General features: G+C 50.0%; 1 protein-coding gene across 12 annotated transcripts in view; it reads left to right on the forward strand.

Annotated features, from left to right (window-relative positions):
- The window catches only part of SEMA4D (semaphorin 4D), a 126,504-nt gene that overhangs the window by 44,839 nt on the left and 64,825 nt on the right, over positions 1-16,840 (forward strand). Inside the window, exon 2 of one of the 12 annotated variants that reach the window (XM_059889298.1) lies at positions 8,251-8,371. The gene's annotated coding sequence lies outside the window, so the exon portion shown is untranslated. 12 annotated transcript variants of the gene reach the window in all.

The raw sequence follows: 16,840 nt of genomic DNA on the forward strand, positions 1-16,840 counted from the left end.
GCCAGGGACAGAAGACAGGAAGGTATGGTGAAGGTTGGAGAGGGGGCCAGGTGAAAAAGGACACAAAGACCTTTGCATTGTGTAAAATTACCCCTCTGCACAGGCAGAATTTTTCAAGATGATTGAACAAGTGAAATAGCAGTATTCAAGGAATAAGGCTGACTGACTCATTGGACAGAGAAGGCAATGGCACCCCACTCCAGTGCTCTTGCCTGGAAAATCCCATGGATGGAGAAGCCTGGTGGGCTGCAGTCCATGGGGTCGCTAAGAGTCGGACACGACTGAGCGACTTCACTTTCGCTTTTCACTTTCATGCATTGGAGAAGGAAATGGCAACCCACTCCAGTGATCTTGCCTGGAGAATCCCAGGGACGGGGGAGCCTAGTGGGCTGCCGTCTATGGGGTCGCACAGAGTCGGACACGACTGAAGTGACTTAGCAGCAGCAGCAGTAGCAGCAGCAGACTCATTGGAAAAGACCCTGATGCTGGGAAAGATTGAAGGCAGGAAGAGAAGGGGACGACAGAGGATGAGATGGTTGGATGGCATCACCGACTTGATGGACATGACTTTGAGCAAACTCAGGGAGTTGGTGATGGACAGGGAGGCCTGGCGTGCTGCATTCCATGGGGTTGCAAAGAGTTGGACATGACTGAGCAACTGAACTGAACTGAAGGAATAAGGCACTAAAAGAGAATAAGTTTATCATGGAAAGACAACATACGGTGATGGCTCCACCGTCGTGCTGGGGACTTGCGATGGTATAAGTGTTCTCTGGATATGGGTGCTATTACTCTGCACGTGGTGGAGCGTGTGTGTACTTAGCGGGGTGCGTGTGCCCTTGGCATGTATGAGTGCTGCCGTTCCCAGGTGTACCCCGTGTCCAACAGCTGCCCGCAGGAGCTCACACCTGGGCACTGACTTGGGCCCTCTGGGCTGCCATGCCCTGTCTCCCCAGTGCCCTTTGTGTACCCCAGATGCCCTCTGTGTCCCCCAAATGCCTTCTGTGCCCAAGCTCCCACAGTGCTGCTCAAGCTGGACTGGCTCCACCCACACTGGGAACCTGCTGAGGTCAGGGCAGTGCTTATCCTCTTGGGGCCCTCGCCCCGCCCACACTGCAGGTGGAGGGGCGCCTTGAGCTGTGTGCCCTGAGCCCACACAGGACAACAGCTATCTCACATAAGGAAGCTGGGTGCGGCAGAAGAGGGCGTGGGGTGGGGTGGGTGTAGGCGCCGCAGGCTCAGGGCTGTCCTGTCGCTCTGCCTTGCAGAGGTCCTCCTTTGGCAGCTGCTGGTGGCCCAGCCTGCTTCTCGGGTGGCAGCCACGGGTGGGGGTGGTGGTCCAGGATGCACTTTGCAGGCTGGCTCATTTGTCCCCTGAACGCCTGGGTGACTGGAGGCTCTCTGCTTTGCTGACAGTGGAAGGTGAACCAGGAGCCTCCCTGTGTGCGGGGGAAGGAGGAGGAGGTGGTGCTGGTGCAGGGGTGGCATCTGCCCACTGGTAGGTGTGTTCCTTGTGGGCCACTCAGGTCCTCTAGACGTGGGGTTGGCCCCTGTGATGGGGACTGCAGGCGGGCCTGGTGCACCGCAGGCCTTTCCCAATAGCTCAGTTAGTAAAGAATCCACCTGCAATGCTGGAGACCCCGGTCTGATTCCTGAGTTGGGAAGATCCTCTGGAGAAGGAATAGGCTACCCACTCCAGTATTCTTGGGCTTCCCTGATGGCTCAGCTGGTAAGAAATTTGCCTGCAATGCAGGAGACCTGGGTTCTGTTCCTGGGTTGGGAAGATCCCCTGGAAAAGGGAAAGGCTACCCACTCCAGTAATTTGGCCTGGATAATTCCATGGACTGTATAGTCCTTGGGGTCGTAAAGAGTCGGACACACACGACTGAGTGACTTTCACTGGTGCGCTGTGGGGTGGGTATTTGCTGGGCACTCTTACACCAAGTCCCAGTCCTGGCCCAGGGTCTGTGCCTGGTGGTCTCTCTGCTTCCTTCCTGGGAAGGGGTAAGCAGGGTGGGCCAAGGACCCCGGTTGTGCAGGGTGGTGTCTAGCACTGATCTCCTCCAGGCCTGCATGGATCGTCAACCCCCCCCAAGTGGGTTTTGACACAAGAGCTTGAGAGGCACGGGTATGTGGTGCTGATCCTTTGCCAGCTGTTCTTTGCCAGTGAAAATCATCTGTTTTTCCAAATTTCACCTGGACTCTGTACTTCCAGCCAGTGGAGGAGGTGGCCCTGGCCGGGCAGTTTCTTTTGATGTGTCCAGTCCTGCTAGCACCTGCCCTTCCTTGCTGCATGTGCCCTGCTTCTCTGAGATTCCGCAGGCACTTGGCTTCCTTATAACTTTGTGTGCTGCTGCGACTCAGCAAGGAGTTCATTGTGCCTTGCAGAGCTGTTTGCATTTAATAGACACCAGGAAGCTTGCATATATGAGGCCACCCCTTCCATGCCAGTGGGGCTGTGGCTGGGTACCAGACAGCCCCTTGGCTTCCAACCCAAGGAGCCCCTCTCACTGCTCTGCTGACTGTGACCCAGGCCACACAGGGGAAGTAGACTGAGTCAGAGGCTGGTCCGTGGCCAGCAGGGGTGGGAAGGATGTGTGCTGTGTTTCTGGTGCCCTGGCTGGGGAAGGGGCATTAGTAACAAACGAGCTCACCAGCCTCACCCATGTCAGTCTGCAAGTCCCTACCTGCACAGTTCGGGCTCGTGTACACTGAGCTGCATGCCCAATAGGGAAGAGAGAAGAGATGTTTAAAAACCCAGCTGTGGGAAGTGAGAGGCCCTGTCAGCCCCCATGTCCTCCTCCTCCCTGCCCTGTGCGATGATTGTCCTCTGCATGAGGTGCTCACCCTCCGGCCAGTCCCCAATCTTTTGTCCTAACAGCAGAGTCTGGCACTGAGTTTCTGATCGGAGTCCACAGTTTAACTGGATTTTAGTGCAGGCCCATGTAGGAAGGAAAACAGAAAGTGCTGGCCTAGTGTGGAGGCGAAAGTGGTGAGAGGGACCCAGGGGCTGTGTAGAAGGAAAGCAGCCTCGATGGCAGGTGGGCCAAGGGGGCCGGGCGTTTGGGACCCTACAGTCCTGAGAAGAAGTCTCTAGTTCTGGGCGGTGGGTGATTGGTGCCCTCTCACTGCTCCTGCCTCTGGGCCGCCTTTGCCCCCTGCTCATGGCCAGGGCATCCTGACGCTGTGGTCAGAGCCCAAGGTCATCCTGCCAGTAACGGCACTCTGGCCACATCTCTCTTCTGGCCTTGGACCCACTATGCTGGGCTCTCACCTCAGCACCATTGGGTTCTCAGCCTGGCAGCTTGTTTCCCCCAGCTGGAAAATGGTCCATCTACCACGCAAACCCCCATGAGTCCCCTCGGGATCCTGGCCATTGCACAGACCCCACCCCCCATCCCCTGAGAGTACCTAAGATGGCATGTCCACAAAGCAGGCCCCACCCCCACCCCCCACCAAGAGCCCCCATGATTATCTGTCCATCCGTGGTCCCTTACTTTTTTTTTTCCTGGAAGATCACGAGCTTGTAACCCAGAGGGGCCTGGGCACATTTGAAGTGTGTGGAGGATGCCCTGAGTGGCTGATCGGTAGAAGATGCGGGAGCAGAGGACAAAGCCAAGGTGGTCAGTGTGGCTGGGGACAGTGTGTATGGTGTGTCCAGGCGAGGGGCGGTGGGAGAGAAGCCCCATGGCCTGGGTAGCCCACAAGATGAGGGTCAGGTCAGAGGGTGGGTGATGAACCACTGGACCTCTGTTGTCCATCTGAACTGTTCTTGGTAAGACTCAAGTCTGGCTGGTCTGTCCCTGGAGCTTTCCCTCGTGCTGTCTGACACTTGGCAGCTGTGACCAAGGCCGTGCACTAACTGGAGAATTATTAACGTGGTGCATTTTAGAGCCAAATAAGGTTGAATTCATGCTTAAAATTGGTGCAAAGATGTGGTGAGCTTGAACATGGGTCAGTTGGTTTTCATTTGACCAAAATTTATGCAGTGGGTTCTTTGCTAACCTTTTTTTTTAAGTGCAAGTACGTGTAAATAGGTTTTTAAAAATAGACACTTCTCTTGCTTTTTACTGTAAGTCGAATTGACCCATTGATGACCTGAGTCTGAGGTCTGCAGTGGGCTGCAGAGCTGTGGAGATGGGTCTGCTGAGCTAGTGCTGATCTGAGGAGCACTATTCCAGTGGAAGCTGAATTAAATTTTACGTCTTATTATTTGTGGATGGCAAAGGCTACTGTTTGAAACCCTGAGCCTCTGTTTGGTACCTTAATTTTTAGATGAAATCTTTAATCACATAAGAAAAGTGTTTGCCCAAGTGTTTTTTTTTTTTTTTTAATATTACTGTCACTTTAAGAAAATTGCCTTCAGAGCTAATTGTCTTCATAGGCAGTTTATAGACCAGAGTGGTTTTGACTCTCAGCAGCTAGACCTTAAGGGAATCAAAGAAACTCTGTTTTTTTAAAACAGGTGGCTCATGTATTATAAATTTATTAAAATATTTTAGAATTGTAAGCCATATTGCCTATTTTCTGAAAGTCTTAAAATACAAAAATTATATATAATTCTAGTCAATGAATGTAAAGAATATTTCAATTTGTTGCCTCAAAATACTTTGAAAGTCAGAAACGTCCTTGTTTCTTATAAATGACAGAATAAAGTGTTTTTATAATGCTGGTTTGACTGGAGAAGCGGCTTTTAACTCTTGAAGGGATGGATTAACATTTTCTCTAGTTTCATGAGCCCAGCTCTGTCACTGACTGAGGGTCACAGTTACCTGACACCTTCAGCCAAGTCATGGAGCACGCCTGCTTGGACATCTGATGAGAACTGTCACGAGGCCCCGGGCGGCTCTGAAAGTCGTCCCCATGCCATCCCAGGATACGGCATTCCCACCGAACCCACCTGAGCACTAACCGTGGCTGTCCCGCCTTTCCTGCATCTTGTCTCCAAGCCAGGGTGTTGTCACCAAAGGCTCCTAGGGAGAGGAAGGTGCAGGAGGTCACCAGACAGGTGCCTGGGAGCAGGTGGGGCCACTCCTGGGAGCAGAGTCTGCATCGTCACCCCTTGTCACAGTCCTGCAGCATCCCACGCGCACTGACTGTCTCCGGCCACCTCTGTGGCTTGTTAGAACCCTCCAATTAGAAAGGTTAAAAACCAGCCTGCTGCCCCCGCCTGCACGGTGTTTGGGTCAGCAGGTGGGATGGACCTACCTGGTTGCTGGGTTTAAGGGATTTTCGACTTGAGGTCTGGGACCGAACAAGTTTCAGTCCTGCAGGGGCAGGGCACGGGTCTCTCGTATAGCATGGCTCTGTCCATCACATGGGTGCAGCCATTCTCAATCCTGCTTATTACCAAGACCCAGACCCCCGGTGTTTGTGGCAGTCATACGGCTATGTCTGCCTACCCCACGGCCTGGCTTCCTTCACTGGACGAGTTGGCCAGTCCTCTGTCCTGATGCCCAGAGGTGGACCTCAGGAGTCTGTGTCCATCGCAGGCAGCACATGAGGGTCAGTGCCTACTGTCACCAAACTGCTGTGTCCGAGACCCGGATCCTCCTATCATGGAGTGTGGAATTTTTCATGGCAGCAGTGGAGCCCAGGTGGCCCTACTGGTAAAGAACCCACCTGCCATTGCAGGAGACAGAAGAGATGCACGTTCAACCCCTGGGTTGGAAAGATCCCCTGAAGAAGGGCATGGCAACCCACTCCAGTATTCTTGCCTGGAGAATCCTGTGGACAGAGGAGCCTGGCGGGCTATAGTCCCTGGGGTTGCAAAGAGTCAGACATGACTGAAGCCACTTAGCACGCACGTGGTAGAGCTGTAGGCACTGCTTTTTGGGGGGAGCTGGAGGTTGGGGTGGTGCTGGGTGCTGTCAGAGGCCGTGTCTGGTGGGGTTGAGCCTGTGGTGTCTGCCCGTCTCCCCAGGATGGTTCACGACCAGGTGTGGGCCCCGCCATCGTCACACTGTGCCCCATTCCAGGCCCCGCAGAGGATTGGCCACTGCTGCACTGGCACTTGTGTGCCCCCATCCAGCCACCCCTGCAGGTAGCATGGTGGCCCCGGGCTAGGCCCACTCTCGGGAGGATGTCCTGATGGGCAGTATAGTCAGGAGGCGGAAGAGGCGCTCCTCTGCCAGCTCTTCTTCCCGAGTTGGTTTTTGGGCAGCGGTGCTGAGGTGTCTTGTACACATCACATCCCCGTTCACCCTCGCTGCCACCTTGCAGCCATGACTGGACCGGATGCTGTGGCTTTCCCTGTTTTCAAGGCTGGACGCCGACACTTGGAGAGGCTTAGGGGCTTGCTGGGACCCTGCAGGAGAGCCTGGATGAAAGGCAGCTCCCTGTTCACGACCTGGAGCCTGAGGCCCTCACCCTGTGGCTGGGCCTGTGTGATCCTTGGAGACACCAAGGGGCCTGGTCCCCTTCCCCCTCCCTGCAGGGCTCTAAGGACCTTTCTCCTCGGGGACAGAAGCTCCTGGCTCCTCTCTTGGCCTGAGCCGGCCCTGCCCATGCTCCTGAATGAGCCCACACAGGAGAACAATTGGGTCCACATCGCAGGCGCACAGCTGGCCATTGAGAGGGACGAGAATGGGGCAAGCGTGTTCCATGGGCTGAGGGAGGCTCACTGTGGCGGCTTGTGCCACTGCTGAACGGCTCCTTGTCGTGGCCGCTGTGGAGCCCGCTGCCATGGCCTGTCCCTGTGGCCCCACCCAGGCTGCACCCTGGAGACCGAGGTGTCAGGACAGACCCCCTGGGCAGCAGAGCTCCCTGTGAGGACAGGGTGGCTGGGCCAGACTGTGTCCTGAGCACCATCCTCCCCCGTGACCAGCGTGGGTGAGGGAGCCCGTCGGCGAGTGCAGCCCCCGGGAGAGGTAAGGCCACTGGGCTGGGCAGCAGGGACTTGGCTCTTTAGGGTTTGCTGCCAAGAAGCCTAGCATTTTCTTTTCTTTTTTTCCCGATGGTATAATTTATTTCCTGCTGGAGTATTCTGAGTGCCTGCCACATGAGACCTTATTTAACCCTCTGAATAAGCAGATGACCTACAGTCATCCCCGTTTCATTGACACTGAGATGTGTACAGTGAGGCCGAGTACTTAGTGCATCCCAGCATTTTATTATTTGTGCAGATGGGTTTTTGTTTTCTCAGTTCTCATGGCTCAGGTGAACAGCAGTGGGCTGAGTAAGCAGACAGCTGTCCTTCTATCCCTCGACCCTAGTGACCAGGGCCTGAATGACTGATGACCCTTCTCAAGGACCAGAGGAGTTTGTTTATGAGAAGTGCGTCTGTCTGTCCCACAGGTCAGCAAGTGTCCAGGGCTGAGGCTGTGATTCAGGGCAGGCACTCTGCTGGCCAGGGGAGGCTCCCGGGTCCTTTTCTTGAGCAGGTGATTCAGATCCCTGTGGACGGATCATAATGTGGGCATGGGCCAGGAGTGCTCATCACCTCCCTTTATTGTTTGGAATAGCTTAGGTCTCTTGGTTTCTCGCTTTCATATGTGCTTGGTAAGTAGTGTGTGAAGGTCGTGCGCCTTCAGGCCAGTAGAACTTAAGTGTGTTGAAGTCCAATAACTGGGGAGGATGCTTGCTATATTTTGGAGGGGTTGCTGGGCCGGGGTTGGGGAGAGCTGGGGAGAGAGCCAGAAACACGCCAGAAATTCTGCCATACCAGCTTGGAAAAGCTCGGTGCTTAGGGGCCTGATAAAAAGAAACAGTGGCAGGAAAGTGCCCAGACTGAGGACTGTGGAGGGAGTTCTGAGTTTAGAATTAACATAGGAATAGGGGTGAATAGGGGTGTGAATAGGCTGTGAATAGGGGTGCTTGTAATCCTTCCAAAATTGGGATAAAATTTGCATCTGAATGACTCATCAAGGCAAGATTGCCTTGGAATGTGTGGTTTCCTTCTTATTTTTCAGTTCCTACTACCAATCATTTGCATTTTTTATTCAACCAGCATTCTTAATGCTACCTTACGATTGCCCTCATCCTGACTTTTCCTAGCCTGGATTTCTGCATTGGCATCTCCCACCCTGTCTGTCTTCATGGAGGGTGTGCAGGACCGATGGTCTCCTTTCTCCGCCACCCCCATTCAACACAGCACCCACGTGGACGCCTAGCTCTCAGGCCAGCTGGCTCACTCAGCCCTCATAGGCAGATAGGTCTTGTTTGGACTTCCCAGGATTAAAAAAGTATATCTTAGTTATTTTTCAGTGTCAAGAAATTAGGAGACCACCTAAAATTCTAATTTTTTTCTAGGAAAAAAATCAAAAGAGTTAACACCTATTCAGTACTGAATGGCAGTAGGAGTCTGCAAGTCCCTAAAGATGTTCACATTCTAATCCCTGGAACCTGTGACTATGTTAAAGGGATTTTGCAGGTATGTTTAAGTTAAGGATCTTGAGATAGAGGAATTATTCTGATTTATTAGCTGCTGCTGTTGCTACTGTTTAGTCACTAAGTTGTGTCTCTTTGTGATCTCATGAAAGTGAAAGTCACTCAGTCATGTCCAACTCCTTGCAACCCCATGGACTGTATATACAGTCCATGGAATTCTCCAGGCCAGAATACTGGAGTGGGTAGCCTTTCCCTTCTCCAGGGGATCTTCCTAACCCAGGAGTCAAGCCCAGGTCTCCTGCATTGCAGGAAGATTCTTTACCAGCTGAGATACAAGGGAAGCCCAAGAATACTGGCGTGGGTAGCCTATCCCCACTCCAGCGGATCTTCCCAACCCAGGAATTGAACTGGGGTCTCCTGCATTGCAGAGGGATTCTTTACAACTGAGCTATCAGGGAAGCCCTTGTGACCTCATGGGTAGACCCTAAATGTAATCATGAGGTTCCTAATGAAAGAGTCAGGAGGACAGAGAGAAGATGCTGTGCTGCTGGTATAGGGGAGGAAAACTTTTCCTCTACTCTTCAGTTCTGTATGTGGGGTCTGTGAATTAAACTGATAACAGATTAACGGGAAAACGTATATCACATTTAATGTTGTTATATGCACAGAGGCTTCACACAAAAGAAGTAAAAACTCCAAGAAGCAAGTAGGAATCGTGGTCTGGGCATGGGTGGGAAAAGAATTTTCAGATATGAGGCAGAAGGAGTGGAGAATACAGTTTATTAGAGTGGGAGACGCTGTTAGAACAGCGGGCCAGCGCAAGGGAGAACCAGCATTGCACAGGGGTCCTTAGTCCACTTTTATACCCAGGGTACAAGGAGTGGGATTGGGGTCTTGCGGGTCATTTGCTGATTGGATGAGGCATGTATACTGGGTGGGGGAAGAGTAGGGCAAATACGTTCTCCGTAGGGTAGGAGGGGAGACAGGTTATACTGTTCCATTAATAGTTACAACATGGGGGAGGGGAGGATGATAAGGGTCTGGTTCTTACATTCCTGCATTCCAAGACCCTCTTGGTTTTATCTGCTCTTTCCTCCTTGGGTCACCACATCCCTCCCTCTCCTTATTTTTAGGGCCAATTCTTTGGCCCCTTTTGATACCCTGCTCATGTCTAACAATCTGCCTATTTCCCTTCTCAGGCATTTGGGAACCCAGTCTCAAAGGAAAAGGGGCAATGACTGCTCTGACTTCTTCAAGCTGTACAGGGGCGTCATGGGGCTCTGGGTTCCTTTTGCCTGCTTTCTGTCAGGGTGCAGGGAGATGAGAATCCATGGAATGATAAGGTGACTTGTTTCAGCATTGTCTTGAGTGTTGGTCAGGGAATAGTCTTGTCATACTACCACTTGGAGATTTGTTGTATTCTAGAAGAAACAAACTTAACAAGAAAGTTAAAGGTATGTGGCCCAAAGATTAATAGAAGTAGAAAAGCTGCTCAGGGGCTAGCCAGGAGAACCAGGCCCAGACCTTGGTTTGTGACGTTAGTGTTTCTCTGGGTACGAGAAGAGGTAGGAATTTGGTCTCATAAAATCTTTACCTGAAAACATCTGGCTGTCTGGAGGCTGGTTCTTCTGGGTTCTTCCCGGAGCACAGAGTGCCTTATTTCTGACCTCCGCCCTGAACTCCTTTCAGGAGTTGTTGAAGGTCAGCAGTTTGCAGTGGTCATGTTGCAATCTTTGTAGAGGCAGCTGGCAGGTGCCAACTTCCAGTCAGCAGGGTCCCCGCCTAGCCACATACTTGACCATGCTTTGGGGGCATTTCATGGCCATTGTGTACCACAGTGCCGGGAAGGCTTTCTCAGGTTTAACAAAGATTCCATTGACAGCTCACCCAGTGAGCTGTTAATTGGACCAGGCCTTGCGAGTAGCAGAAATCTCTGGACCATACCTGTCTTACTAGCCTCTTGGTCCAGGAAAATATTCCTTTGTTGTTTCTTCCCATTTCTAGAGTTACATTATTACAGTCATTGATCTCATATGGAACTGCATATCAGCATTTTATCACAGGATCAGTCACACATTTGGTAACATAAGAAACAATCTTCTGAAACAAGTGACATAGAGAATAATACAGCTAGCGGTTATTAGTAAGGTCACGAGTAAGAATTATAAGTCAAGAACTTTCATTACGTAGAGCCCAGTATACCCCAGGTCATCTGACTTTGTTTGTCAAATGACTATCACTTCAGTTCAGTCGCTCAATCATGTACGACTCTTTGCGACCCCATAAATCGCAGCACACCAGGCCTCCCTGTCCATCACCAACTCCCAGAGTTCACTGAAACTCATGTCCATCAAGTCGGTGGTGCCATCCAACCATCTCATCCTCTGTCATCCCCTTCTCCTCCTGCCTTCAATCTTTCCCAGCATCAGGGTCTTTTCCAATGAGTCACCTCTTGGCATCAGGTGGCCAAAGTATTGGAGTTTCAGCTTTACATCAGTCCTTCCAATGAATATTTAGGACTGATTTCCTTTAGGATGGACTGGTTGGATCTCCTTGCAGTCCAGGGGACTCTCAAGAGTCTTTTCCAACACCACAGTTCAGAAACATCAGTTCTTTGGCGCTCAGCTTTCTTTATAGTCCAACTCTCACAACCATGCATGACTACTGGAAAAACCATGGCTTTGACTAGATGGACCTTTGTTGGCAAAGTAATGTCCCTGCTTATTAATATGCTGTCTAGGTTGCTCATAGCTTTTCTTCCAAGGAGCAAGCATCTTTTAATTTCATGGCTGTGAAGCATCTTTTAATTTGATGGTTGTGGTCACCATATGCAGTGATTTTGGAGCCCAAGAAAATAAAGTCTCTCACTATTTCCTTTGTTTCCCTATCTATTTCCCATGAAGTGATGGGACCGGATGCCATGATCTTAGTTTTCTGAATATTGAGTGTTAAGCCAACTTTTTCACTGTCCTCTTTCACTTTCAACAAGAGACTCTTTAATGCTTCTTCGAATTCTGCCGTAAGGGTGGTGTCATCTGCATATCTGAGGTTATTGATATTTCTCCCAGCAGTCTTGATTCCAGCGTGTGCTTCATCCAGCCTGGCATTTCACATGATGTCCTCTATATATAAGTTAAACAAGTGACAGTATACAGCCTTGACATACTCCTTTCCCAATTTGGAACCAGTCGTCGTTCCATGCCCAGTTGTAACTGCTGTTTCTTCACCTGCATACAGATTTCTCAGGAGGTGGGTCAGGTGGTCTGGTATTCCCATCTCTTGAAAAAATTTCCACAGTTTGTTGTGATCCACACAGTCAGAGGCTTTGGCGTAGTCAATAAAGCAGAAGCAAGGGAATATTTCATGCAAAGATGGGCACAATAAAGGACAGAAATGGTATGGACCTAACAGAAGCAGAAGATATTAAGAAGAGATGACAAGATACACAGAAGAACTATATAAAAAAGATCTTCATGACCCAGATAACCACCATGGTGTGATCACTCACCTAGAGCCAGACATCCTGGAATACAAAGTCAACTGGGACTTAGGAAGCATCACTACAAACAAAGCTAGTGGAGGTGATGGAATTCCAGTTGAGCTATTTCAAATCCTGAAAGATGATGCTGTGAAAGTGCTGCACTCAATATGCCAGCAAATTTGGAAAACTCAGCAGTGGCCACAGGACTGGAAAAGGTCGGTTTTCATTCCAATCCCAAAGAAAGGCAATGCCAAAGAATGCTCAAACTACTGCACAATTGCACTCATCTCACATGATAGTAAAGTAATGCTCGAAATTCTCCAAGCCAGGCTGCAATAGTACGTGAACCATGAACTTCCAGATGTTGAGGCTGGATTTAGAAAAGGCAGAGGAACCAGAGATTAAATTGCCAACATCTGTTGGATCATTGAAAAAGCAAGACCAAGTGAAGTCACTCAGTTGTGTGCAACTCTTTGCGACCCCATGGACTGTAGCCTACCATGCTCCTCCATTCGTGGGATTTTCCAAGCAAGAGTACTGGAGTGGATTGCCATTTCCTTCTCCAGAGGAAAGAGCAAGAGGGTTCCAGAAAAACATCTACTTCTGCTTTATTGACTACTTTTCTTTAGCACAATTAAATTAGAACTCATTTACAACTTCAGCAGTACTGTTGCAGGAAGACGGACCCCTTCCAGGGCCCGAAACTGGGTTCTTGTCTAACGCTCAGAGATGAATTGTCTGAGGAGACACATGTGCTGACAAAGCAAGAGAGTTTATTGGGAAAGGGCACCCGAGTGGAGAGCAGTAGGGTAAGGGAACCCAGGAGAACAGCTCTGCCGTGTGGCTTGCAATATCGGGTTTTATGGTGATGGGATTAGTTTCCGGGTGGTCTTTGGCCAATCACTCTAATTCAGTCTTTCCTGGTGGCACACGCATCGCTCAGCCAAGGTGGATGCTAGCGAGAGGGATTCTGGGAAGTGGACAGACAGGCAGTGTCTCGTTTAGACCTTTCCCGAACTCTTCCAGTTGGTGGTGGCTTATTACTTCTGTGTTCCTTATCAGGATCTCCTGTCATAAAACAACTCATGCAAATGGTTACTATGGTGCCTGGCCAGGGTGGGCAGTTTCAATCAGTGTGCTTCCTCTAACAGTATTATTTTAAAAAAACAAAAAAAAGACACACACTGAGACATACAGAAATCCATACAGATAGACAGTTTACCACTTGAGATTTAAAATTTCTCTTTGACCCACTCCCCAAGCCCACTTTTTTCTTTTTTTGAAGTTCTAATTTGCTCAAGGCTGAGGTCTCAGCAAAGTGGGCTGTGTATTTCAGGGACATGGAAAGGGTTAACTCCAAGCTTTTCCCTCGGCAGCCTTTTTAACAAGCTAGTTGTTTTTGATTGCATATGCGAAAGGAACCGGTTTTGTAGTTTGCAGTAAAAAATTTTCATTTTAACTGGTTTTCTCTGGGGTCTAAAGAATATCATGGCCAAACTGTGTCAAAAAGTCTTCTTTCCTTTCTGTAGTCATAGTTTTATACTTAAATTATAGACCAAATAGTGCTCAAATTGACTCTGATATCAGGGGCAGATCAGCTGATAAAATCATTGGATTGTTCCTCTAGTGGGAAGTGAGATCTTTGTCCCATCAGAAGAATCTGAAGGGTGAAGGGAATTTGCAGGAGTGGGGGAACCTTGGTTCCCTCTTCACCTGAGAGAAAAGCGTAGTTAGAAGGGGATTCTTTAGAATGTTAGGAGAGTTTCTGATCCTTTAGCCTTTTGAATATAGGAGAAGGACCTGGACCAAAGGGACCCTCAGAATCCTTTCCTAGAGATCGTGTGGATATGAAAGGTCGAGTAGGGTTCATCCAGGAAATCCGCTGGAGAGAAACGGGGGGACAGGAGATAGGGAGGCAACAGAAAGACACACGCGGCATGAGTCCCTCAGATCCAGATTCTGACCGAGGGCCATGAAGGACTGAATGTAAGGAAATTCTGAGTCCTTTCCCTGCTTTTGAGGCTAGTGTGCCATTCAGAGACCATTTTTTTTTTTTAAAAGTTCCCTGGTTTGTACTGGGGCCAGGCCTTTTGCAGGGTCAACATTTTCCAGTTTCTGAGAATATAGTCAAGGGGTGAGTCTGAGAGAGACTCCTGGGATGTACCAGAATACACTCAGCCTACCTGCTGTAGAGTGGGGGTACTGAGAGTCACTGGCCGACAGAAAGGGGTCTCTTTGGTCCCAGTGATCTCTCCGTGCTACTAATGGCACAAAAATGGCCCAACTGTCCCAACAGTCACATCTGACAGTGAGAGGTGATTTCTGAGAACCATGTGGCTAAGGCACCCTGTGACCTGGGGAGAGAAAGAGATTCCTGGGAGCAACTGGGTGACTCACCTTTGGCAATTCCCTGAACTGTGGAAGGCTGTCTTGAAGGTTCAGGGCAACACCTAGGCTCCTGTAAATCAATCTGGACTGAAAGGGAAGAAGTGAAAGTGACAGGGAAGAAGGCTGAGGAATCCGCCTTACAGTCCTATCAGGGAGGCGTGGCCAGGGGACGATGGTCTCTGTTTTGCCTCAACCACTACGAGCCTGACACGGTGCACGGAAGTTGTCTTGCTAGGGGCGGATGTCCTTGGGGCCTGATCCTTTCTGTGTCCCCCTTATCTTCACATGGGAGTCTTCATGGCACCCTAATGGCTTTTAAGTGCCTCACCTGTGCCCACACAATATTGGTTGACCTAGTCCTCAGTTGGAAAGAAGACACAGGAGAGACCCTCACCTGTTCGCGAGGTAGCTACTGGGCCACAGTGAGCAGTGGGGCCTTTGAAACACACCAGAGGGTAACCCTGGCCAGAGTTCCTCAATTGCTTCCACAGCACTTGCCTGTTCGCAGAGGGTCTCTGTGAGAAAGGAGAAGTGAGGAGGTGGGGAAGAGACCCCAAGTTCCCCATACAGGCCACCAAAAATGTGGTCCCGGCGCAGGTTGGAAAAGAATTTCCAGACATGAGGCAGAGTGAGAGGAGAATAAAGTTTATTAGAGTGGGGGACGCTGTTAGAACAGTAGGCCAGCTCAACGGGGAACTGACATTGAACAGGGGTCCTTAGTCCACTTTTATACTCAGGGTACAAGGAGTGGGATCGGGGTCTTATGCGGTCATTTGCTGATTGGATGAGGCATGTATACTGGGTGGGGGAAGAGTAGGGCAAATACGTTCTCCGTAGGGTAGGAGGGGAGACAGGTTATACTGTTCCATTAATAGTTACAACATGGGGGAGGGGAGGACAATAAGTTTCTGGTTCTTCCATTCCTGCATTCTAAGACCCTCTTGGTTTTATCTGCTCTTTCGTCCTTGGGTCACCACAGTAGGCTTGGGGCTTATGTATCATTTTAACAAAGGGCAGTCAGTTTTGAAGTGACAAGATGAAAGGGGGGTTGGGCTCCTGGGGACAGTAAATTGTGGGAAGATGACTAGGAAGCATATATAGGATGCTTAATAAGGTTAATTATGCAGACTCAGTGTCATCTCTGGTATACTTTTACAGAGAGAATTTATGTCCTGCTTTTAGGCAAATGGAGGAGGGCAGCGAACTCCTCTTGCATCTGCTGTTCTCAGTTGCTTTCAGCTCAAAAGAATCCTTATGCCCAGGTGGCCTCTTTGTCCTGTGCTCTTCACTGTCTTTACAGTAGAGGAATGAGCCTGGAGCCAAGGAATGCAGGAGGCCTCTGGAAGCTGGAAAAGGCTAACAATTTTCCACTGAGCCTTCTGAGGGCATGCATCCAGCTCTTCCATTTTAGCCCAATGAGTCCCATGTCAGATTTTTGACCAACAGTTGCCATAACAAATTTATGCTGTTCTAAGCCACCAAGTTTGTAGTGAAACTTTATGGCAGCCATACAGAACCAATGTAGGTCCCTCAAGCAGCCATAGGAAACCCATGTAGGTCCCTTAAGACATGGTTTTGTGCTCAGAGTGTTGCAGAGAAGAAGCCAGTTCTGACTCCATGTTGGAACTGTTTGTTTGCCTCGATTTTCCTTGCTTTTGTTACTGCAGTTATACATAAAGGCCTGCCTCCAAGGCCCCTGCCCCTCTGCCTGACTGTAAACTAAAGTGCCTTTGTAGCTCACAGATAATCTGACCATGCCCACCTGTGAATAGCTACACCAAAAAGAAGAGATTAACACACCCCTTCCAAAGGCTGGCCAGTCCCTTGGAGATGCTTTGAGAGACTGACGACCCTTTCACTTTACTTCCCACTGCTTCTCCCTCTCTAGTCTGCCTTCTGACTTCACTTCCTTATTGCTTCTTTCTCTTTGACTCTACTGAAAAACCTGGTATTCCAGACCCAGACAAGATGGTTACTCTGAGACACTAGTCTGCCATCTTCTCAGCCAGCTGGCTTTCTGAATAAAGTTGTTTTCCTTGCTTCAGCACCTCGTCTCTCAGATTCACTGGCCTGTCGTGCGGTCAGCAAACGAGCTTGGACTTGGTAACAAGAGGAGTTTCACAATCACTTACAGAGATGAGATAAATGAAACCATTACCAAGCAGCAAAGAAAGTGTAAAATTTAGTGTGAAACTGCATCATGTAGGCCAGTGATATTCAAACTTTAGGTAAGAATCACCTGGTAGGCCTAAGCAGATATAGCTTATGCAAACTCAGAGGGCTGTGGAGGGCTGAGAATGTGCCCACAGGACAGGACTCTGCTGGCACTTCTGCTGGCCCGGCCTGGAACTTTGTGTCGCCTTCTAGACCTCGGGTGCTACAGGGGTTTAGAGGAGCTCAGAAGGGAGTGGCAGTCGCTGGCTTGCAAAGGATATGTGCGTGCATGCCAAGTCACTGTAGTCCTGTCTGACTCTTTGTGACCACATGGACTGTAGCCTGCCAGGCTTCTCTGTCCATGGGATTTCCCAGGCAAGAATACTGGATTGCCATGCCCTCCTCCAGGGTTGGCATGAGGGTTGCCATGCCCTCCTCCAGGGGATCTTCCCAATCCAGGGATGGAACCCACGTGTCTTATGTCTCCTG

The sequence above is a fragment of the Bos taurus genome, chromosome 8, assembly GCF_002263795.3.
Source record: "Bos taurus isolate L1 Dominette 01449 registration number 42190680 breed Hereford chromosome 8, ARS-UCD2.0, whole genome shotgun sequence".
Lineage (NCBI taxonomy): Eukaryota > Metazoa > Chordata > Mammalia > Artiodactyla > Bovidae > Bos > Bos taurus.